Consider the following 23,154-nt stretch of genomic DNA (forward strand, 5'->3'; position numbering starts at 1 on the left):
CACAGGGCAACCCCCACATTCCATTTCCTTCTTTCATTTCCTGCCCACCAGAACCTTTGCGTACTCTCCATTCTCCAAGTGTCCCCAAGATGCGTGTAACCTCTCCTTACCTTGGGACCAATCAAAGGTGGGTCTGGAAGGTCAAGCTCCATTCTCAAGGTCTCTCCAGCTCTGTGCCTTGGACCTGGGTCTCTTACTCCTTGTAGCCCGAGGTAGGCAGCTTCTATTATTAATAATAAGATGACTCCCGAAGGTCCCCACTCCCTGGTGCCCGTGTCCTTGTGCAATCCCCTCCCCTTGCGTGTGTGCCAGGGTTAGGGTTAGGGTTAGGGTCACCTAGTGACTTGCTTCTAACAAATAGAACACTACAAAAAGGGTTGGGCTGTCACTTGAAAAATTAGGTGATAAATGACTCTGGTGTCTGTGCTTCTTGCTTTGCCATGTTGTGAGCTGCCCTATTGAGAGGCCCACATGACAAGCAGCTGAGGGCCACCTTTGACCAACAGACAGCAAACACTTGAGGACCTCAATCCAACAGCCCATCGGGAACTGAGTTCTGCCATGAGAAGTGAGCTTGCAAGCAGATCCTTTCTCAGTGAAGCTTTGAGGTAAAGCAGTTTAAGCTGACATCTTTATTGCAGTCTCAGGAGGGACCCTGAGCCAGGGGACCCGGGAACACCACTCCTGGACTCCTCACCCACAGAGACGTGATACTGAATGTTCCTTAAAGCCACGAAGCTCAGGGATAATTTGTTACACAGTGAGACTGAAGTGTTCGTCACAGTTGTGTCTGACTGTAGCCCGCCAGGCTCCTCTGCCCATGGAATTTTCCAGGCAAGAATACCGGAGTGGGTTGCCATTCCCTTCTGCAGGGATCGAACCCAGGTCTTCTGCATTGCAGGCAGATTCTATACCATCTGAGCCACCAGGGAAGCTGTTACTGTTACACAGTAGTTGATCACTAATACACATAGCCGAAAATGGGGAGTGGAGGTAGGGGAATTTTTGGCTCACTTAACTGAAAAGCCCAAGAGTAGAGTTTGTTTCAGGTCTGGCTGGATCCAAATGCTCAAAGACCGACAGGGATCTGTCTGTCTTAGCTTGGGTTTCCACGGGAACAGAGCCTGGCACAAAGACCTGGGTATAGAGGCTTCATTTGGAAGGGGACTACAGGAAGCAGGAGTGAGAGAGCCGGGAGACTGAGACAAAGAAGGACCAAAGAGCAATAAAGGCTGTTTTCAATTTTTTTGCCATAAGCAACGTGAGCCGGACACCTCTAGAACCTCTGAGAGTCAGCTGCGCCTGCGATCAAGAATAAGATGATGCAGGATGCCAAAGGCCTCAGCACATCCCTCCATCTCTCAGCTCCTTTCCTCTGAGACGCCTGTAGCATCAGACAGCCTGCGGCCTGGGGTTGTTTTCCAACAACTCAGCGACCCCTGGGAGGAAAGCTCCTCTTTCTCAGTAGTTCAGCCAATGTCCCTTGTTTGCATTTCATTGCACAACAAACAGGCCCTTGCAGCCCAACAACAAAGAGTCCCTTGGACTGCAAGGAGATCCAACCAGTCCTTCCTAAAGGAAATCAGTCCTGAATATTCACTGGAAGGACTGATGCTGAAGCTGAAACTCCAATACTGTGGCCACCTGATGCGAAGAACCAACTCATCGGAAAAGACCCCGATGCTGGGAAAGATTGATGGCGGGAGGAGAAGGGGATGACAGAGGATGAGATGGTTGGATGGCATCCCCGACATGATGGACAGGAGTTTGAGTAAGCTCTGGGAGTTGGTGATGAACAGGGAGGCCTGGTGTGCTGCAGTCCATGGGGTGGCAAAGATTCGGACATGAATGAGCGACTGAACTGGACAGCAAAGATCACATGCTCATCCCTGAACCAACCACTGCATCAGTTGGCCAGGACTGTCTGGACCTCTCCATGGAGTCAGAGACCAGAGTTAGTTCCTGTATTGAGATTTTGAGAAGAAAAATAAAAGAAGGAGGAGGAAGAGAAGGAGAAGAAAGGGAAGGAAAGGAAGAAGGTGGTGGAGGAAGAGGAGGAGGAAAAAGAGAAGGAAGGGGGGATGAGGGGAGAGAAGGGAGGGGAGGGGAGGGAGGGGAAGCAGAAGAAGAAATGGATGCCAGCAGGGAAACAGACATGCACAAAGTCTGCATGATTCATGATTCTTACTTGTGGGTTATGAGATCAATTTAGGTGATGAATAATCTTCACTTTTTAAAATAGAGTAAAACAGTGGTTTTCAAACTCTAGTCTCATTGGAATCACCCAGAAGGCCTGTTGAAACAAATTTCTAGGCACTACCCCCAGAATCTCCAGTTCAGCAGGTCTGGGATGCGTCTAAAGAAATTGCAAGTTCCCAGGTCATGCTGATGCTGCCGGTCCAGGGACCACACTTGGAGAACCACTGGAATGGAAACTATCAGAGTGCACTGGTGGCAATGAGAGTACTTTGTCCCATGGAACCTTTGTTCCCGTGACATACGCATGTGGACACGGACAAGGTCATTATGTGAAAAGACATTTCTTCCTGAAATTACCCCAGTGCCGTGAGATTAAGTAATCTGCCAAAAGTCACAAGCTGCTAGGTGAGGGAACGGGGCTTTGAAAGCAGGTCTAACCACAGGTTTCGAACCTAATGCTATACTGATTGTGACTGAACACACAAGTAAATCACTATAGGATCTGGATGAGTTATCAAGCATGAAGAAGGGACATTTGCAAGACGAGCTGTTGTAACAAATAGACCTCAAAACACATTGACTTGATGAGATACAAGTTCACATCTCTCTCACATGATGGTCCAAAGATCCACAAGCAGGGCATTTCTGCCAGCCTTCACATAGCCCTCCATGCTGGGTTCCGAGGGGTCTGCTCCAGCCATGGGAAGAAGGGAAGGGGAAAGGAAAGCTCAGTCCTGTCCTTTTAATGGGCCAACCTAGAAATTGCCGGTATCATTTTTTTTTTACTCACATCCTATTGGCTGATCCCAGTCACATGGTCAGGTTAACTGCAAAGGAGACTGGGAAATGTAGTCTTGAGCTGGAGAGTCACATATTCGGGGGACAACTGGCAAGCTCCACAGCACCTGAGGTGGTGCCCTGAGGTGCCTGACCGAGGCACCCAGGGGGAGGAGGGCAGCCCCTGGAAGGACCTCCAGGGGGTTGTCTAGTGGTGGTGTCTTCACAGAGGACCAGACGGTAGACCAGCCTTACTCCCCCAAAACAGGGTCCAACCACCCTTCCGCAGCCCTAGCTGTGGATATAATACTAAACCCCAACCCAGACTATTCTCACTTAACAATCCCTAAAGGTTTCTATGCAGAGCACATTTTCCAGTTTATTACATCATGTCAAGTAAAGCTTTGGATTTAAGCTTCAACGTTTATTTACGTAAAAAAAGAAAAAAAAAAGCTTGCTTCATCCAAAAAGGATGCTGGGTGGATATTAATAAAGCTATGTACTTCAAGCCAACAAAATAATCGCCTCTGGTTGAATGGGAGTGAGACCACATTAGACTTCACGCCAGGGCTCATTTTGACTGGCCCTGCCACTATCTTATTCCCAACTGCAGATGCTTCTTTTTCTAATGTTTCTGAAAAAGCAGTGACTCATAAACAAGAACAGATTTCTCTTGCTTGCAGAAAAGGTAAATTGCTGGCAGAAATAAATTTGCAGATGCTAGGATTTCAGAGAGAGGAGCTGGCTGATGGAGAGGGTTTGCTAGCCTGCCCTGCTCTCCCTCCCCTCCCTCATCTGCACCCTTTATCTTGCCTACCAGGACAAGCTGGGTGCTGTTGGGGCCTTGCTGGGCCTGTTGTTGGGGGTGGGGAGGAGATGGGCTCCACCTCTGAGAACGACTCCTCTGTTTATCTCCTGGGTTGTCCCAGTTCCTGGGCCTGGGATTGGGCCGGGGGCCCCTGAGGTGGAGCGTGGTATACCGACCTCGATTTATGTGGGTTACTCCCAGCCTGTGGAACTGTCGCCTGGTGAGGAGGCTGGTGGGACCTGCCCAGGGCCTGAGGGAGGTGCTTCCTCGCTCAGGCAGACTGTGGGACCCAGGTCAGCAGCAGATGGGCTCAGATGCCAGAGCATCTTCCCTCTAAGAGTTGAGGGCCTGGGGCAAGGTCTAGAAACTTCCTTCTCTGACACAGAATCAAACGAAGAAAAGGGGTGGGCAGAAGCGGCTGCCATGTGCTCTCACCATGCCAGGCCTCCACATGCATCTTCCCCAGCCCTCACAGTCACCCTGGGAGGTTACTGTACCCATTTCACAGATAAGGAAACTGACTCACCGGGTGGGGAAGTCACTTATTCACAGTCACGCACCCTCTAATGGCAGATTAGGAGTTCAAGGTGACCCTGTAAATGTCCCCGTTTTCCTTAAGACCTCCCTTCTCCTCCTCCCTCTCTCTCTGTTTCTCCCACCCACCCCTCCTTACCCCCTACTTCACTCCTCCGCTGGAATCCTGACTCCCTCCTCCTCTCCCCTGTTCTTTTTACACTAAGCACTGAGCATCCAAGGGAGAACATTCTTCCAAAGAAAACAAATGCAGAGGAGCCAGCAGTGGGGGTAGGGGGAACCTCTGAGTCCAGTAGGAAAAACTCAGCTCCCAATGGAGGCAACAACCTCAGAGATACAGGCCAGATGAGGCCTGGCCCTCCTCAACTCCCACTGACACCCAAGGACAAGTTAGATTTGCAGTAGCTCCCAGGCATAACCAGAACCACCTTAGCAACTAGGTCTTAAATTGTTTAATATCCCACACTTCCCTCTCATGCCTAAAATCTCCCCTGTTGATAATCTGATCATTAAGCTTCCAGTTTCTGTTAAAGTCAAGGTTTCTGCATACCCCAACCCACTGCACTCCCAAAAGGGGTCAGTCATTTGCACTCTAGTGTAAATAAGTCTCGACCCTTCCCTGAGAGAGGGTGTTAGGATGTTACTAAGAGAAGTTAGCCCAGGGAGAACCATGGGCTCTCTCCATGTCCACACTTCTCCAGCAGCCGGAGGGACTCCAGGCTGCATTGCCTCCAAACACTCCAGGGCTGAGAGTCGCCAGATGTAGCCAATGGCTGCCCCCGAGCAGGTCAGGTGCCTCCGCACACTGATTCCTAGCATGGGAAAGGCCTGACTGAGGTCCCACAGGCAGCAGATGGTGAGCCAACTCCTGCGTTGCCATGGCAGCCTCAGACGGGGGAGGGAGTGAGGAGACAGCACTGTGTCTTATGCTGAGATTACAGGAGGGCACATGGGAGGATGGACGTGAGTTTCAGATGTTATCCTTCCCTCTCTCCATCCCAGGACCTGGATGTCCACCCAGCTGTGAGGTCAGGTACAACCAAGGAGCTTCCAGGCCAGCAATCCCTGCACAGAGGTTCAAGGACCTACTGTGCGCAGGATCCTCAAAGACAGCCGGGGTCCCAGAGGCAAGATCAAAGGGCAAGAGAGGCCCCCGGGACCTGTCTCCTCTGTCTCGACAGGAGGAGGTGCCCGTGCCGAGGTGTCTGCGTGGCACCAGCATCCAGTGCGAGTTCCAGCCCAGGCTGATCCAGCTGCCTCCAGGTCCCTACAGGCAATTCTCTCCCTGGGCCTGCCTGTGCTGAGCCATGAGACTCAGCAGGGAACACGCAACACTGAACCTAGAAGCTCTTCCCCTGCACACCACCAGAGACCATCCTGGACCTCAGAGGATCCACCACTGTGCACACCCACCCCCAACATGCACACACACTTGCACATACAGTCTGCACACACATGGCATGCATCACACTGTGTGCATGCCCATGTGAACATGCAACATGAACTCACAAAAAGTGTACATGAAATTTGCGCGCACACAGTGTGCACACAGGTGTACACAGACGTGTACACAAGATAGACACACACGCTACTTGTACACACAGTGTGGTCACACACATGTACATGCAACATGAACACACACGACGTGCACGCATGCACACACTCAGAGGCCACGCTCAGCGTACCAGCATTCAGCCAGTGCTGAGGGGGTGAGTGCACTGTGCATCTGCCCCACGGGTTGCTCCACCCCCCATGCATATGCACACAACACACACAGGGGCGATCCCTACACTGCGCAGAGAAAGGGCCCAGCAAGAACCGAGGCAAACACACCCACACGCCTGCCTGCCGCACACAGTGAGCCCACAGAACGAGCACCGCATGCGTGTGAATGACGTCCATGAGGCATGCCAGGAGGGGAAGCCCACACTGCACACACAGCACCCTCAGCCCCGCCAGACCGCCCGGGAGGGGCAGAGAGAGGCAGGGAAGCCCTTGCCCGCCCCTTGTCCCTTTGGAGACAAGCTAAGGCCTGGAGGGTCATCCACAGAGACAGGCTGGGGCCTGGGGAACTCCTGACTCAGCTCCCTAGGACGATGAGGTCAGGGACCTATGCCCCTGGGAGGGCCCAGGAGGGTGTGTCTGGGCCGCAGCCAGGCCTGGCAGCCCTGTAATCACTGGGGACAGCGGTGGGGCTAGAGACCAGTCCCAGGGAGGCCCCAGGAACCAGGCTGAGGCCCGGGGTGGGGCAGGTTCTGCCCTCCTGGCTCCTGCCTTCTCTCGGTTACACTCACCGGGCCAGGAGCCAAGCTGGTGCAGAGGAAGCTGAGCAGACAGCCGCAGGTTGGGGGTCAGGAGGCCTGGTACTGGGCTTGGCTCTGCCTCTGCCCAAATGTGCACCCGGGGCAGGACCCACCAAGCTGAGTGCTGGCTGCCCCCTGGAGTGCCCAGGGGAATTACCTTGGCCAGCTGCCCTTTGCACTCATATGGAGGCCTGTCTCCCTAGTCACCTAGACATCTGACCCACAGGTGGAACGTTCCATGGTCAGTGTCCTGGCCCCACGCCTGTGGGAACTCTCCAGCACTGGCACTGGATGGGCACATGGGAAAGATCAGGAAAAGGCTTTACCACTCCCTGGAGAGCCTGGTCCCCCCATTTGGTCTATGCAGAACAACGTACAGGGTCCCGCTGGGTCTGCTCTACATATGTACCTCTTGGGGATCCAACTGCCCCAGCATCATGAAAGAAGCACCCGGCTGGAGGTCAGAATGCACAGGTTCTAGCCACTGACTCGGTGTGGCCTTGGGCAAGTCCCACTCCGGGCCTCAGGTTCCCCCTACCTAATGAGGAAGTTGAATAAGAGCTGGTCTCCAGGGCACATCCACTTCTGAGATTCCAGGTCACCAGAAGCAGCAGGTGAGCCAAACTGGAGGGGGAGGATCCGCACGGGGAGGCTTGAGATTTCCTGAGTGTCGTCTGGGTCACACAATCTCTACCGCAAGGTAGATGCCAGTAGGATCCCCAAGTTATAGTTCCAGACATGGCAGCTTAGCAAGGACCCACAGCCACACAAGCACCCCCCCGCCCCAGTCAGTGGTAGAATCAAGACTCAATCTCTGGCTTCCCTGTTGGCTCAGTAGGAAAGAATCCACCAGCCAGTGCAGGAGACACGAGTTCGATCCCTGAGCCGGGAGGATCTCACGTGCAGCAGAGCAACTAAGCCCGTGGGCCACAACTACTGGGCCTGCGCTTGAGAGCCCGGGAAAGGCGACTGGGAGGCCCACGGGACACAACTACTGAGGCTCACACGCCCTGGAGCACGCACTCCACGACAGGAGAAGCCCCCGCAACAGGAAGCCCTCACAACAAGAAGCTCGAGCTCTACGACTAGGGACTAGCCCCCGCTCTCCATAGCTAGAGGGAAACCCCACACCGACACAGCCGAAAGTAAATACACAAATAAATAAGTAAATAAAATTATTTTTTAAAAAAGACTCAATCTCATATTTATCTTTGCTCTTCAGTTCAGTTCAGTCGGTCAGTGTTGTCCGACTCTTTGCGACCCCATGAACTGCAGCACGCCAGCCCTCCCTGTCCATTACCAACTCCCGGAGTCCACCCAAACCCATGTCCATCGAGTTGGGGATGCCATCCAACCATCTCATCCTCTATCATCCCCTTCTCCTCCTGCCTTCAATCTTTCCCAGCATCAGGGTCTTTTCCAATGAGTCAGCTCTTCACATCAGGTGTATTGGAATTTCAGCTTCAGCATGAGTCCTTCCAATGAATATTCAGGACTGATCTCCTTTAGGGTGGACTGGTTGGATCTCCTTGCAGTCCAAGGGACTCTCAAGAGTCTTCTCCAACACCACAGTTCAAAAGTATCAATTCTTCAGCGCTCAGCTTGCTTTATAGTCCAACTCTCACATCCATACATGACTGATGGAAAGACCACAGTTTTGACTAGATGGACTTCTATTGGCAAAGTAATGTCTCTGCTTTTTAATAGGCTGTCTAGTTTGGTCATAGCTTTTCTTTCAAGGAGCAAGCGTCTTTTAATTTCATGGCTGCAGTGAAAACTACACATGGGCAAAGTTTTTCTAAGTGCTTTACATGTATTAACACAATCCGCATAAAAAAAACCCAAAATGGGTTCTCTGATTATCCAGAATTTAGAGAAAACAAAGACCTCTGTGTTAAAAAACTTGCCCAAAGCCAGTTAGAGACAAGCTGGGGTCTGAAGCGAGGCAGGCAGTCTCCATTCAGAACTTAAGCTCCCAACCATTACACTAAACCACCTGTCTGGCTCCCCACTCCCACCCCCAGGCGAGCACTAGATAACCCCCAGCCGGGGTGAGACCGTGGGTCACAGCCACATCTTGGCCACTGACTGTGTGCATCAGTCATCTCCTGACTCACTGATACTGTGTAACAACCACAAACCGCAATGGCACACAGCAATAAACAGTCATTTTCCCACCAGTCTGCAAGCCAGTGGCATGGTTTGGCTGCTCTGGACTCCGGCTCAGCTATTTGCAGCTTGTCCAGCTCACGGGTCGGCTGATGGTGGGCAGGTAGGCTGGGCCTGAGGCTGCTCTCACGCTGACCTGTCTGACAAGTAGCTGATTGTCAGCTGGGATGACAGAAGTGACCCAGCCCTGGGTCTCTTCTCCTCTGGCAGGCCAGTCCAGAATTGTTGAGATGCATGGTCACCTCCCCCACACTGCAATGACCAAAGCAAATTGCCAGAACAACCAGGCTCACGTACGAGGGAAGCAGACTCCGCATCTCAGGGGCAGAAGCTGTGAAGTCATTTGGTAAATGGCGTGATGACAGAGGCAAGGGGAGAACTGGGCGTATTTTTGCCATCCATCCACCACACCATGTGTCTATTTCCACTTTCATTCTCTCACCTCCTCTTATTCTCAACTCACAGAAAATCAGGGCTGGGCCAAGCGGGGCCTCGAAGCGGCCAGTCCCCTAGTCATCCATTCTATAGATGGGGCCTGAGGCCCAGAGCGGGACAGGAAGCTGCCCCAGGGCCCCAGCCCAGGATGCGCAGCCTGGTTGCCTCCCCTGCCTTGGAGCTGCTGGTCTCCTCACAACCAGCCCCCGAGGGGGCACCTAGCATGGAGCCCCCAGGAAGATGGCTCTCCTCTCAGCCCCCCACCCCTCCTGCTGTCCAGACTGAACACTCCTTACCTACACGAGTCACAGCGGAGCCCTGACCTTTGTGCCGTCGTCTTTCCCACGCAAACTGTCTTCACCTGTTATTCATGCCCCAGATCGCCCCAAAGGGGAGCAGAAGCAAAGCTATTACAACAACCAGCCTTAGCATTTACTGAGCACGTTGTTCTAGGCGCTTGACGTGCACTAACTCATGCAATGCTCACACAACCCCACCTACAGCAGGAAGAGTGGGGTTCCAAGAGGTGAAGAGCACGGACCAAATCAGTATCAGACTGGGGACACAAGCCTAGGTCAGTCCAGCTCCCGCCCCCAGGCTACGCCAAGTCAGGGGGACGGTCTGGAGAGGGGGTGCCTGGGCTCCTCGTGTTCACGTCCCCAGAGTGCAGGCCTGGAAGGATGCACTGGAGCCCACCAGGGATCAGACACAAAGGATGTAAGAGCTCTTTGCATGTGACTTGTTCTTGGTCAGTCACTCAGTCGTGTCCGACCCTCCAACCCCATGGACAGCAGCGTGACATGTTTCCTGTCCTTCACTGTCTCTCAGCATTTGCTCAAACTCTTGTCCACTGAGTCAATGATGCCATCCAACCGTTGCATCCTCTGTCAGCCCCTTCCCCTCCTGCCCTCCATCACACGGAGCTGCCCAGCCTCATACCCTGATTCTGTCACCCAACAGCTGTGTGACATTGGGCAATATATTTCACTGTCTGCACAGTGTCGCAATCTGTAAAACAGGACTGATGCTCAGAGTACTGGCCTCCTGCATTTACCGTGGCGATTACACGAGTTGACAGATGTAAGGCAATCACTGGCGCATGGTGAAGGCTCTATAAACACTGGCTATCATTATCGCTGTCTGGCTCCCTTCATGGTCGCTCTTCTAATATTATCACCCTTTTGATTTCTGGAACACCAGAGTGCAGACCTCAACAGCTGCTAAGAAGTCGGCTCTCAAAGCTGCCCCACAAGATACGAATCTGTCCACCAGAGGGATGAGCAGGGAGTGGTCCGGGGGTCTGCACCCTGCCTTCATGTCCCCTAAGGGCTGGGTCCATGCTCTTAGAGGGTGGTGGCCCCCAACCACCACCCCCCGATGTAAGTCCAAACAAAACCAATGCTAAACCATAAAATGAGCACCAGGTTTAACAACATTCTGATTCTTTGGGTGATGACAACGTTGATGCTTTTCCCTAAATAAAATCTGAGTTTATTTCAGTGACTCCAAGAGCTGGCATCTTAAGTGTGTGTGGGGGGGTCTGACTTGGCATGTTTCTAAACTGGGCTCCAGGGGGCCTGAGGAATCCACAGACCCCAGGAGCTAGGACCCTCAGGAAGCAAGGAACAGAGCCTCTCCCAAGAGCACCCCACCTCCAGGGGGATGCAAGAAGAAAACCCCCACCCAGAAGGCTAAAAAAAACCTCCAACCAACAATTTGGCAGCTGCAGTTGCCAGGGAGATGATGAGGGATGCGTGCAGCACCAACCCCCACTTGGCAGAGCCCCTGCCTCCGCCCCAGGGGGGCATTCTCTTGGTGTCACTGTGGGGGCGAGGGGCCAGGCCGGGAAACAAGAACCCGGGGATCACATTCCCCCCGTTGTCCCCCACTGTCCTCAGAGCAGAGGGCGTGGACCAGACAATGGGGTGACGGACAATAGGGACCAGCAGATGGTCTCCCCCACCCCCTGCCCCACCAGCTGGTGCCGCTCGGCGTGCCAGGGCTGTCAGGGAGGTCGGAGTGGGGCCTGGGCCCAGCTGGCTGCAGACCCCAGCCACGCACCTGCCCACACTGAGTTTTTGGAAAGAGGCTTGAACTGGGAATGAAGACCCTGGAGCAATGGAAAATAAAAGGAAAAACAATAGCAAGCAACACCCACCATGTCTAAAATACATCTGCTCTTCATCTGAAATCGAAACTCTGGCGAGGCCCAGGAAGACCCAGCCCCAAGCCAGCTCTCTGGCATCTCCCGAGTACTCTCTCCTGAACCTCTGCACCAGGATCACACTGTCCGTCTTGAGCCTAAAATACAATCCACCCTTTCCAGCTCGTCTGTCTCCACTTATACTATCCTCACACCTTGGAACCCCACCACCTGCCCTCTTTCCATGGTCAGCCCTTCCCCATCCTTCAGATCCTACCTTAAATAGCGTCTCTTCGGAGAGACTCTGAAACAGATCAGTTTGGATCCTTCAGACAGCACTTGCCACAATTTATGATTGATTTTGTTTTCTGACTTATAATCTGCCTCCCCACCCACCCCCCCAATGTCTGTCTCCCCACCAACCCCCCACTGTCGGGAAGCTCCAAAAACAGAGACTATCTGTCTCTGCTATATCCCCTGCACCAAGAACAGTGTCTGGTGCATAGTAAGCGCTCAATAAATGTTTCTGGAACTTCTCAAGTTCCAAGAACTTAATCTTCTCCATCTATCTGAGGAGAATGCTTTTGTCCCCATTTTACAGAAAGAAGAGGGAAAGTTCAGAGGGGTTAGTAATTGATTAAACCCGAGCTAGAATCTGGGGCTAACCCAACCTCCAAAATTCTGCTCTTAACGTCACTCCACTGCCTCCTCCCAGCTCTACTAGCACTCGGCGAAGGATAGGTCCCTTCCCCTTCTGGACCTCTGTCTTCCCATCTGTAAAATGGCAGCACAGAGTTTAACATCCCTAGAGGTTCCTGCTACACTGACAGCCTAAGATCCTCCCAGAGGCGAGCAGCCCAACCGAGACCCAGCTGTCCCCTTCAGTCCGCACCTCACCGCTGCGTGCGCCTCGGGGGCATGAGTCTTGGGTTGGAGCTCTGACAAGGGTGACGAAGAAGCGGAACTCTCACTCACGGCTGGTGAAACTGCAAAACAGCAGAGACGCTTTACCAAATCCTTGACATCCACTTACCGTATGAGCCAGTCATTTCACTCAAGAGAAATGAAAACAAGTGCCCACGCAAAAGAGCTCTGTGTAATCACAGAAGCTTTATCTGTAACAGCCAAAAACTGGAAACAACCCCAAATGCCCGTCAGCGGGTGAATGGACAAAACGTGATACCGCTATGCAGCGGAGTACTATTCAGCGGTGAAAAGGAATGAGGCCCTGCTACAGCATCAGTAGGGTTGAGTCTTAAAATAATCGTGCTGAAAAAAGAAACTAGACCCAGAAGACGTGCGTCGTGTGACTCCATCTACATGAGTTCTACAAAGGGCAGACTACAGCAGCAAGAACACAGGCCACCAGTTGCCTAGGCCTGGGGTGGGGAGGGGCAGCTGCAAAGGGGCCTGGGGTGATGGAAACGGTCTGTGTCAGGACTGCGGGCACGGCCACGCAGCGCCACACATCTGTCATTATTCATCAAGTTGTGTACTGAACATTGGCGCCTTTTCTCGTGTACAAGTTACAACTTGATGAAGTGACTGAGCAAGGGAAAGAGGAGTCCTGGGTAGAGGTGCCCGCTTTGCCAGGCCATTCTCCTGCTTCGCATCTGCCTGAGGACTGAGTCGGGGCCTCCTGGACACCACTCTTCGTCTGCCTGGTAAGGAGAGCCTGGCTGGGCCCTCACGGGGCTGCTCCGGGAGCCCCCGTGACAAGCACCCAGCAGGCCCGGGATGGGTTTGGGGACTGCCTGCACTCCTCATCCCCTCTCTGCTTCCTCTGACACTGAGCGAACACTAGACCAAGACACGGGCGGCACCACACTCCCTCCTGGGGACCTCCTGGCGTCACTCATGGAAGCTTTGTCCCCCAAGTCTGGACTCTTCCTCCCAGGGGTGGGGCCAACAGGTAGGATAGCTCCAGGCCCAGAGATCAGACGAGTCCCCAATGCAGAGGTCTCTGAACCCACACTCACCTCCCTGCCCCCGTACCTGACCACCCTCTTTCCTTCAGGAGGTAAGAAGGGTTGGCGGTACTAGACCCACCCTTAACACATCCTGGGCCCGAGGCACGCACGCAAATGGAGGTCTGCATCAAGAGCATCCCCCACCCCGCCTCTTCCCAACACAGGTCCCATCTCCCCACGGCCCTCAGCTGCACAGGTGGGGCCTGTATGCATGTGGCCAAGCCCCACCCACAGGTCTGCCAAGGGGCCACCCTCCGGTCACCCCTGACACTTAGGAACACACACACGGGAAATTCAGTCCAACAACGGTAGAAGGGCCCAGGGAAGAGGCCCCTGCAGGTCCTGAAAGCAAACTCAGGTCCAGAGTCGGGAGGGAGGTGTGGCTTCTGGGTGGACACGCCCCCTTGACTTTGCAGGCTGCTGGCCCTGCGTTAAGGGACCTGGCCTGACAGAAGCCAGATTCTTTTAAAGCACAGGCCCTGGAGGGAACGCCCTGGAGGGAACTCCCTGGCAGGCCCGTGGTTAGGGCTCCGTGCTCCCGCTGTCTGCTGGGGTTTGACTCCTGGTCTGGGAACTAAGGTCCTGCAAGCCCTGCGGTACAGCCCAAAAAGAAACACATAAAGCACAGGCCCTGGATAGTGGCCCCAGGTCTAAGGGCTAAGGGCAGTCCTGGGGGGTTGCGACTCTGGGGTCAGGTCACAAGAGGCTTCGAATGCCAGGCTGATTAGCCTGCTCTTCTGAAAATCATAGACCTCCACTGATGAGTTCTGGGGACTCAGGAGGGTCAAGAGCAGATCTGGATTTTGGAAAGATTCATTCAACGTGTATCTGCTGATCATGTACCGTATGCCAGGGCCTCGACCAGGAGCCAGGAAACGACCACATCCCCAGTGTGACTGTCAAGGGAACGGCTACACCAAAAGGGGAGGAAAGAGAGAAGGCAAAGGGAGCATCCGTTCCAGGCTAGACAGTCCTGGGCATTTCGCAGCGATGACCTCGGTTAATCTTCCCAGTAACCCACGAGAGAGGCACTGCTGCCTCCCTTACAAATGGGGAAAGTGAGGCTCCAAGTGAGCTGTCCAAGATTACACAGTCAGAAAGTCTGTGCACGCTGCATTCCGTGGGTCGCAGAGAATCCGACACGACTTAGGGGCTGAATATCAACAATGCACAGCCAGAAAGCGGTTGAGCTTGATTTGAAGCTGGATGTGACTCCAAACCCAGGGTTCTTCCTGCAGTGCCAGTGGACGTTGGAAGATGGTGTATTCCATAGCAAAGGGAGCTGTTTGCCCTTGAGGACTGGAAGCCCACAGCCCAGCCAGCTAGAGCATCACCATGGCCCTTTTTAGAAAGAATTAGAGACTATGCAAAGCAACTGACTCCTGTGGGAACAGCCTCCCACTTCCCTGGGATTTCACCACCCTTGTTTTCCTCCAGGACCTTGAATTTTCCATCCTCCTCTCAGAAAAGCCAGAAGTAAGTGAGGGAAGGGAGGTTCTTCCTCTCCAGAAAGCTTGGTTCTTTGTATTCTTTGCAGAGATTAAATATGGAACCAGCCAGCGAACAGCAAAAAGAAGGTTCCCCAGGGTTTACTCACGTGGAGCCAGTAGCCAAGGCATCAGGGAGTCTTCTCCGAAGACTACAACTTGTGAGTGTCTGTGTGTGCGTGCGTGTGTGTCGCGGTGCTGGTCTGCGTGCGTGCGTGTCCCTGTGAGTCTTTCTCTTTGTGTGTCTCTATTTCTATGTGCAACTCTGTGTCTGTCTGCGTGTGTCCGCGTGTGTCCGCGGGCATCTGTGAGTATGTGTGTCTGTGTGTCTTAGTGTGTGTCTGTGTGTCTGTTCGCGCAGGCGACCCGCTAATGGCACAAATATTCCCTGTGGGCCCTGGGCTCTGGTTCTGTCTATACAGCTCACTGGCTGGGGGATTCCTCAAGCCGCTTAACTCCTTGAGTCTCCTTCCGCCCCCTGTGAAACAGAGCAAGTGATCCTCGCGGCATCTAAGTTGCGGTGACGACTGATTGAACGATGCACTATGAGCACTGTTCCCGTTACAAACTGAAGGTGGGTTTCCATGTTATTAGGGGCTTTTTTTCCTATTTTTGCCGATACCGCTTTCATTCCTTCATTCCACACTTGACTGAGCCGCCATCGCGCGCCAGGCGCTTTAGACACAAAGTGCCCTTTCTCAAAGGTGGTGCAAAAGGAACAGAGACCAGACTCAAACAGTCCTGGTTTCAGCTCTTACGTATCATTCATTCATTGAATATTTACTGCGTCCCTTTCTAGCTGTCCGACCTCAGGCGAGTCCTCTTCCTTCTGAGCCTCCGTTTCTTAATCTGTAACCAGGACATGGAAATGATGCCCACCTTGTCTGTGCATTGGAAGGATGAATTAAAAACAACAGAGTCGGGGCTTCCCTGGTGGTCCAGTGGTTAAGAATCTGCCTTGCAATGCAGGAGACATGGGTTCAGTCCCCGGTTGGAGAACTAATATCCCATTTGCTGCGGAGCGACTACGCCAACGCACCACAAATAAGACCTTATGCAGCCCCCCAAAATAAATATTTTTGAAGAGGAAGAAGAAAACAGCAGAGTATAAAAGGCCTGTTTCATAAACACTGCACAAATAGTAGCTATTACTCATGTGAGGCGGTACACCTCCATTTAGAGTACAAAGCTACACAGCTCAACCAGAGGAGATTCCAGGCTGCAAGTGACAGACACGCTGGAAACGCACAGGGGCACAGCTGAGGCCCTGCATCCACCTCGCTGGAGTGCCGTGAGCGGACCTCACTTTAGCAGTCTCTTCCTGACTCCATGCCCACCCTGGTCCAGATGGCGCTGCTTTCTCTGGGCCTGTAAGTTCTTCCTTCCTTGAGACGTTCTCCTTTTGGGTTGCTCCCAGTTCTCAGAGCGTTCTGATTAATTAGCTTCTGGCCAGCTCACACTCCAGAGAGTATCATCCGTGGCCTCTCTTACCAGGATGTAGTCACCCCTCCTCCAGGTCCAGCTGATCTCCAATCAGCTGTCCACCGTCTGTCACCCTCCAGGGTAACTAACAACACGTCCCCCCACAGGAAACTTTTCAAGAGCCTGGGTCACCCAAGTGTGCTAAGTTGCTTCAGTGACCCTTTGCAATCCTATAGACCGTAGCCCTCCAGGCCCCTGTCCATGGGATTCTCTAGGCAAGAATCCTGGAGTGGGTTGCCATGACCTCCTCCAGGGGATCTTCCCAACCAGGCACAGAAGCCTCGTCTCTTACATCTCCTAAATTGGCAGGTGGGTTCTTTACCACCGGCACCACTTGGGAAGCCAATGCTTAACTTCCAAAATGCCTTTGATTTACCAGTTGCCCTGGCCTGGAATCCTACCTCCTACTCCCCTCCATAGGCCATACACACACACCAAAGTCTAGCAGAGAAGCAGCGGTTCAGGGCATACCCCAGTTCTACCTCCGGTAACTGCACTTCCTGGTGAGTTGCTTCACCTTCATCCCTTCATCTGTCAGACGGAGAAAGTGGGACGTACCTCACATGGTTTTTGTGAGAATTCAACTAGTATGTGCAAAGTGCTTAGAACAGTGCTTGACACATAGTCTGTGCTCAGTAAATGTTAGTTTACTAGTTCATTTTGCAAGAGTCAAGTCAAGAAACCTCCCCTGGCCAGCCAGTCTCTGAGCTATTGCTGACACTTGTGTGGATATTGACTTTTTTCTAACTCATCCATTTTGTAAGCACTCAATGAGCTCTTGCAGAGAAAAATAAAGCAGGGCACTGATCCCAAGGTTCTTCAACCCACTTGGGAGGACAGGGAAACAGATCATCAATATCTGGGGTAAAGAGAACAGGGATGCAGCCTTCCCTGGTGGTCCAGTGGCTAAGACTCTGTGCTCCCACTGCAGAGCGCCTGGGCTTTTGTTCCCTGGTCACAGAACTAGTTCCCATAAGCCGCACAGCAAAGATGGAAGGTCCTGCATGCTGAAACGAAGACCAGAAAAATAACTTATTTTTTTTAAAAAGATAGTGTGGAATCGGCAAAATGATAAAGAGATCAATGCAACAGAAAAAGAACCAGATCCACACTTTGAAAAAAAGCCTTCCTGGGTGAGCTGACTGCAGGGAAGCTTAAAAGATGAGTAAGCTGAAGGTCAAGAAAGGGAAACGGGTCTCTGCAGAGAACAGCAAAGGCCTGGCCCGTTGGAGGAACTGCAGGCAATTCAGGGTGGCCAGAGCAGACGGGGATGGGGTGATGGGCTCGAGATAGGCTTGGAGGTAAACAGACACCGAGACCACAGAAGGCTCCTCATGCCCTGTTTAAAAGCTAGGACCTCGGGGTGCAACCTGGTATCCAGAAAAGCACGACACTGGAAGAACAGCTGAAATCTGAAGGAAGTCCATAATTCAGTTAATAGTGTTGACCTAATGCTAATTTCTTGCATTTAACAAACGTACTGTGGTTTCATGAGATGCTGGCATTAGAGGAAAAGAGTGAAGGACGCATGGAAACTGTGTGATTTTTTACAACTCTGCTATAAAAAAGAAAATTATTTCAAAATAAAAAGTTTATTTTCAGAGCTAAGGCTTAATCTTGGGAGTAACGGGGGAGCTGTTGAAGAGTTTATAGCTATGGAATAACCAGGTCAGATTAGTGTGCTGTAAAGATTACTTTGGCTGGAACGAACTTACAGTTGCCGGGGGACGGATGGGGGAAAGGGACAGTTAGGGAATTCGGGATGAACATGTACACACTGATGTATTTTAAAGTGGATAACCAAGAATCTGCTATACAGCAATGTTTTATGGCAGCCGGGATGGGAGGGGCATTTGGGGGAGAATGGATACATGTTTGTATGGCTGAGTCCCTTCACTATTCACCTGAAACTATCACAACATTGTTAATCAGCTATGCCCCAATACAAAATAAAAGGTTTTTTTTAAATAAAAATTTACTTTGGCTAAAGTGAGAGACTGGAGTCGGTGAGCCTAGACCCAGAGAGAGTCGTGAATAATCCAGGAGGCTGTGGGGATGGAGAGAAGTGCGCAGAGGCGAGAACTCATTAAAAGGTAGAGTTTAAGAAATCTGGCTTCGATTGGATGAGGCGGCAGAGCGGAGGGCTCAACAAGGAAGACGCTTGAGCTGCTGGTTTGAGCAATGTGATCACGAGGGTTCTCGGATTTCAAGTGACAGAAGCAGCACCTGGGCAAAGGGCAAAGGCATCGCCCATCCATGCACCCCCGCCCTGAAAACCACCTGAGAGGGAGTCAGAGGTGGGGCTGCCTTTAGAAGCAACTGGAACCCGGGCCTCGGGTGCCTCCAGGAGGTCCTCTTCTGTCTCGGTACCACCCTGCACCCAACTGCAAAGAGCTCAGGACTCTTATCATTAAAGCCCTGTCATCATCCAGGAAGGGACATTTTCCCTACCGGCTGCCATTAGAAAAACCCCAAGGAAGAGCTCTGATTGGGCAGGCTTGGCCCCAGGTCCATCTCTGTACTTGGTGCTGTGGCCTGAGGCCTGGGCAAATATGATTGGCCTAATTGGGATGCTTCCCATCCCCACAGTCAGAACAGGTAGAATGCTAATGGGCTGGTTCTGTTAGAAACTAAAATGGGGGGCGGGAGGGGGGATCCCTGGTCGTTTAGTGGTTAAGAGTCTGCCTTGCAATGCAAGGGACACTGGTTCAATCCCTGGCCTGGGAAGATCCCACATGCGCAGACTGACTAAGCCCGTGCTCCACAACTACCGAGCCTGCGCTCTAGAACCCGGGAACGGCCACAACTACTGAAGCCCTCGTGCCTAGAGCCTGTGCCCCACAACAAGAGAAGCCGCCACAAGGGGAAACCCGCGCACCGCAATGAAGAGTAGCCCCCACTCTCTGCAGCCAGAGAAAGCCCACGGAACGGCAACAAAGACCCAGCCCCACCGAAAATAAAACGCGGAAAATAAATAGATAAAGCTTTAAAAAGAACTACAGTGCAAGAACAATTATGCAAAGGGAGAGGTGCTGCTGCCTAAAGGAACGGGGAAAGAAGAACGGAGCAGCCAGGCCAGAGGACTGGATGGTGCTGTCGTTTCCGGAGCAGGAGACAAGGGCAGGGGGAGCCGAGTGGAGGGGGCGACGCAGAAAGGACACGGGTTTAGTTCTGGATCGGGGGAGTTTAAGGTGCCCAGATAGTGTTAGGTGGAAAACCCCCACACCTCAGGAGGAATGGAATTCCTCTCTGGGAATTCCATTTGGCTTCCCGTGAACTTGGAAGAGCCATACCTCCTTTCCCCAAAGCCCCAAGGGCTTCTGGGGCCAAATGCTTTTTGCCTTGATTGGTCCTCCCTGGCCCGTTAGACACACTGACTCAGCACTGCCCACTCGCAGCAGAGTTGCACACCTCATGCGGCTCTGATCCTCCCCGGGGGACAGGATGGGAGAGGACGGCTCTGGCTGCCTGTGGGGAGTCTGTCTTCCTCCTCACCTCTGACCTGGCCCAGACAGAAGGCCCCTCATGGCTCTCTCTCTCTTCCCCTCTCTCCCCAGGGGCTAAGATCAGGAGCCTCTCTTCCTACTACAAAGGAAGGGGGAACACAAGAGGGCCAGAGCTTGTAAAGACGGAAACTGGGGGTGAGAGAGATAAGCACGTTGTGGGGAGGAACTACAAGACAGCTTAAAGCATTCCCCCAGAAATATCCGCCACCGCAGGGAAGCAAGAGACCATGGGCGCTGCAGCCATGACCAGGGTCAGCTCACTCTGACACTGACCAACTTTGTGACCTCGGGCAGGTTCCTGAGACTCTCTCCACGCTACCTTCCTCGTCTGCAATACGGCGACAGTGATCCTGCTCAGGAGTCTTGGGGAGACTATAGCTTCATTGACTCAATTAGTTAATACACGGGCTACACTTAGCGTTTGGGCTTCCCAGGTGGCGCTAGTGGTAAAGAACCCGCCTGCCAATGCAGGAGACAGAAGAGATGAGGGTTCGATCCCTGATTCAGGGAGATCCCCTGGAGGAGGGCACAGCAACCCACTCCAGTATTCTTGCCTGGAGGATTCCTATGGACAGAGGAGTCTGGCAGGCTACAGTCCACGGGATCGCAAAGAGTCAGACACGACTGAAGGGACAGAGCACGCATGCACACTTAGTGCTTAGGAGAAAATGAGCCCTGGGTAAAGGATGTTTGCTTGTAGTCCATCCAGTTTGGCTTCACTTGTGCAGCTGTCTTGGGTTTTGAAAGAATAGATGCATGGTCACATGGGTATACAGATGGATGGATAAATGGATGACAGATAGATAAGTAATTACACAAATGGATGATTGTAAAGATGCATGGGTGATGTCTGCCTGTTGGATGGATGGATGGATAGGTTTTGGATGGATAGGTGGATAATGGATGGATGGATGGATAGGCTTCCCTGGTGGCTCAGCTGGTAAAGAATCTGCCTGTGATGTGGGAGACCTGGGTTCAATTCCTGGCTTGGGAAGAGCCCTTGGAGGAGCATGGTAACCCACTCCAGTATTCTTGACTGGAGAATCCCCATGGACAGAGGAGCCTGGCGGACCACAGTCCGTGGGGTCACAAAGAGTCAGACACAACTGAGTGACTGAGCACACACACACGGGTGCATGTTTGCTTGTTGGACGGATAGGTAGTTGGGTGAGACACTCAAATGTCTAATACGTATTTTCAGTTCAGTTCAGTTCAGTCGCTCAGTCGTGTCCGACTCTCTGCGACCCCATGAATCACAGCACGCCAGGCCTCCCTGTCCATCACCAACTCCCGCAGTTCACTCAAACTCATGTCCACAGAGTCGGTGATGCCATCCAGCCATCTCATCCTCTGTCGTCCCCTTCTCCTCCCGCCCCCAACCTTTCCCAGCATCAGAGTCTTTTCCAGTGAGTCAACTCATCGCATGAGGTGGCCAAAGTATTGCAGTTTCAGCTTTAGCATCAGTCCTTCCAATGAACACCCAGGATTGACCTCCTTTAGAATGGACTGGTTAGAGTTAAACCATATATATTTTCACTGAGCTCATAGTTCAGTGGAAAACAAAGACACAGAAACAGATTATTTCAAAGACAGGCAGAGGCAGAGAATCCAGCTTGGAGAGGGCAGGGGGCAGCGGCAGCCAGGAGTGAGCCTGTCGGAGAGGAGAGGTAGTGGGGGTGGTTTCTGCCCTTAAGAAACTCACGATCTAATTTAATAATTTGCCCCTTCAGATTCTTTTTCAAAGTGAGCCAGGTATAAATAAATCTGTAAACAGAACAGTTAAGTAAACAAGGTGTTCTTTTAAAAAGCAGTGAGCTCAAATGTATAATAACTCCCAATTCAAAACATCATTTTCTCCTTGGAACAACCTCAGAGCTAATTCCCCAAATTTGCCAGAACACACACATTTCTTTGTCCCTGAGCTCGGCGTCACCTCCTCTCTGGGCCTCCTGTGCTACGGTGTGGGAAAATAAATACACGAAGCCACCTCCCCCGGGCACGTCCCTGGCTGCGTGCTTCGGGGTGGAACAGGCCCGATCATCACAGGGAGAGCTCTGCTCCCACACCCGAAACAGGGGCCACAAGTCCACAAGTTGGTGTGATGCGTGACTTCCCGTTAGTGGGTTAGGCTTTAGGCTTCAAAAGGGAAATAATTCATGGCATGAAATTTGAAAAATACCCAACTAAGGGTCATGGAAGGCTGCCCCGGTGGCTCAGCGGTAAAGAATCTGCTAGAGGCAGAAGATGCGGCAAACTCGGGGTTCGATCCCTGAGTCAGGAAGATCCCCTGGAGAAGGAAATGGCAACCTGCTCCAGTATTCGTGCCTGAAGAATCCCATGGACAGAGGGGCCTGGTGGGCTACAGTCTACAGGGTCGCAAAGAGTCGGACACAACTGAAGCGACTAAGCACACACACAAGTTGCTGAGTTCGCATCTCTCCTCCCAGCAGCCCCAGAGTCTGTCTTGAACCCAACTCTGCCACAGGCCACTGTGCAACCAGGTGGCGGGGGATCGGAGGGCACCTGACATCCCCATCTGCCAAACAGAAGGATCTGACGGGGGGTGACTTCTAAGCTCTCAGGTCTCACACTCAGCAGCATATAATTTTTATTTGTAGGTTAAAAATAAGAGAATATCAAGAGTTTTCAAAAGATCAAATGGCCTGAGGGGAGTCGCCGCCCCTCTCGGGGCCCCTGGCATCTGATGAGAGAAGGCCGTCATCCAGCCTCACGGCGACCTCCAGCCTCCAGTGCGACCGTGTCCCCATGAAGGGGACAGTCCCCGTGAAGGGACTGAACGGGAGAGCTCCACCCCAGTGAAGAAGATGATGGCGTTCTGGCCATTCGAGGGAGGAAGAGGCAGAAGCCGGGGGAGCGTCCACGTGGAGGTACGTCACGGCCCACCAGCTCAGAAGGACCCTTGGAGATCCTTTAGGTGAGCAACCGAGGCCCAGAGGGGCCCCGGGCCCCCTCCCAAGTCAGTGGGGTGCCAGGACTAGACCCAGATCTCCTCACGACCGGGATGCTGCTATCACAGGTCCAGGCGTGGCCGGTGGGCGGCTTCCTCATCTGGGGTCTCAGATTTCGAGGTTTAGCAAGGTCGGATTCCATGTCTCTCCTCCCAGCAGCTTCCCCAGAGACGCGAACCACACGTGGGGGGAGGGGGGCAGGCGAAGACACCCACCCTGGCAGCGGGAACAATGGTGTTCCCTCAGCAGCTGGGGAGTGGGTGGCCGAGAAAGGTGGTGTTTTCTCCTTGCGATACAGGCACGCCGGCGAGGCTCATCAAGCTTGCTGCTGCTGCTGTTGCTGTCCTGGCATGGGGAAAACAGGGAGGGGGA

The 23,154-nt window shown here is 52.8% G+C and overlaps 1 long non-coding RNA gene across 1 annotated transcript; it reads left to right on the plus strand.

Annotated features, from left to right (window-relative positions):
• Window positions 1–12,566: 12,566 nt before the first annotated feature.
• Window positions 12,567–18,286, plus strand: LOC148778445 (uncharacterized). The gene is made up of 4 exons (XR_016038654.1): window positions 12,567–13,032; window positions 14,876–14,986; window positions 15,248–15,399; window positions 15,625–18,286. It is a non-coding gene; the product is annotated as an uncharacterized LOC148778445 (long non-coding RNA).
• Window positions 18,287–23,154: the final 4,868 nt, after the last annotated feature.

Source organism: Moschus berezovskii, chromosome 2, assembly GCF_049115385.1.
Source record: "Moschus berezovskii isolate FMDL1 chromosome 2, NW_MosBer_1.0, whole genome shotgun sequence".
In the NCBI taxonomy this organism is placed as follows: domain Eukaryota; kingdom Metazoa; phylum Chordata; class Mammalia; order Artiodactyla; family Moschidae; genus Moschus; species Moschus berezovskii.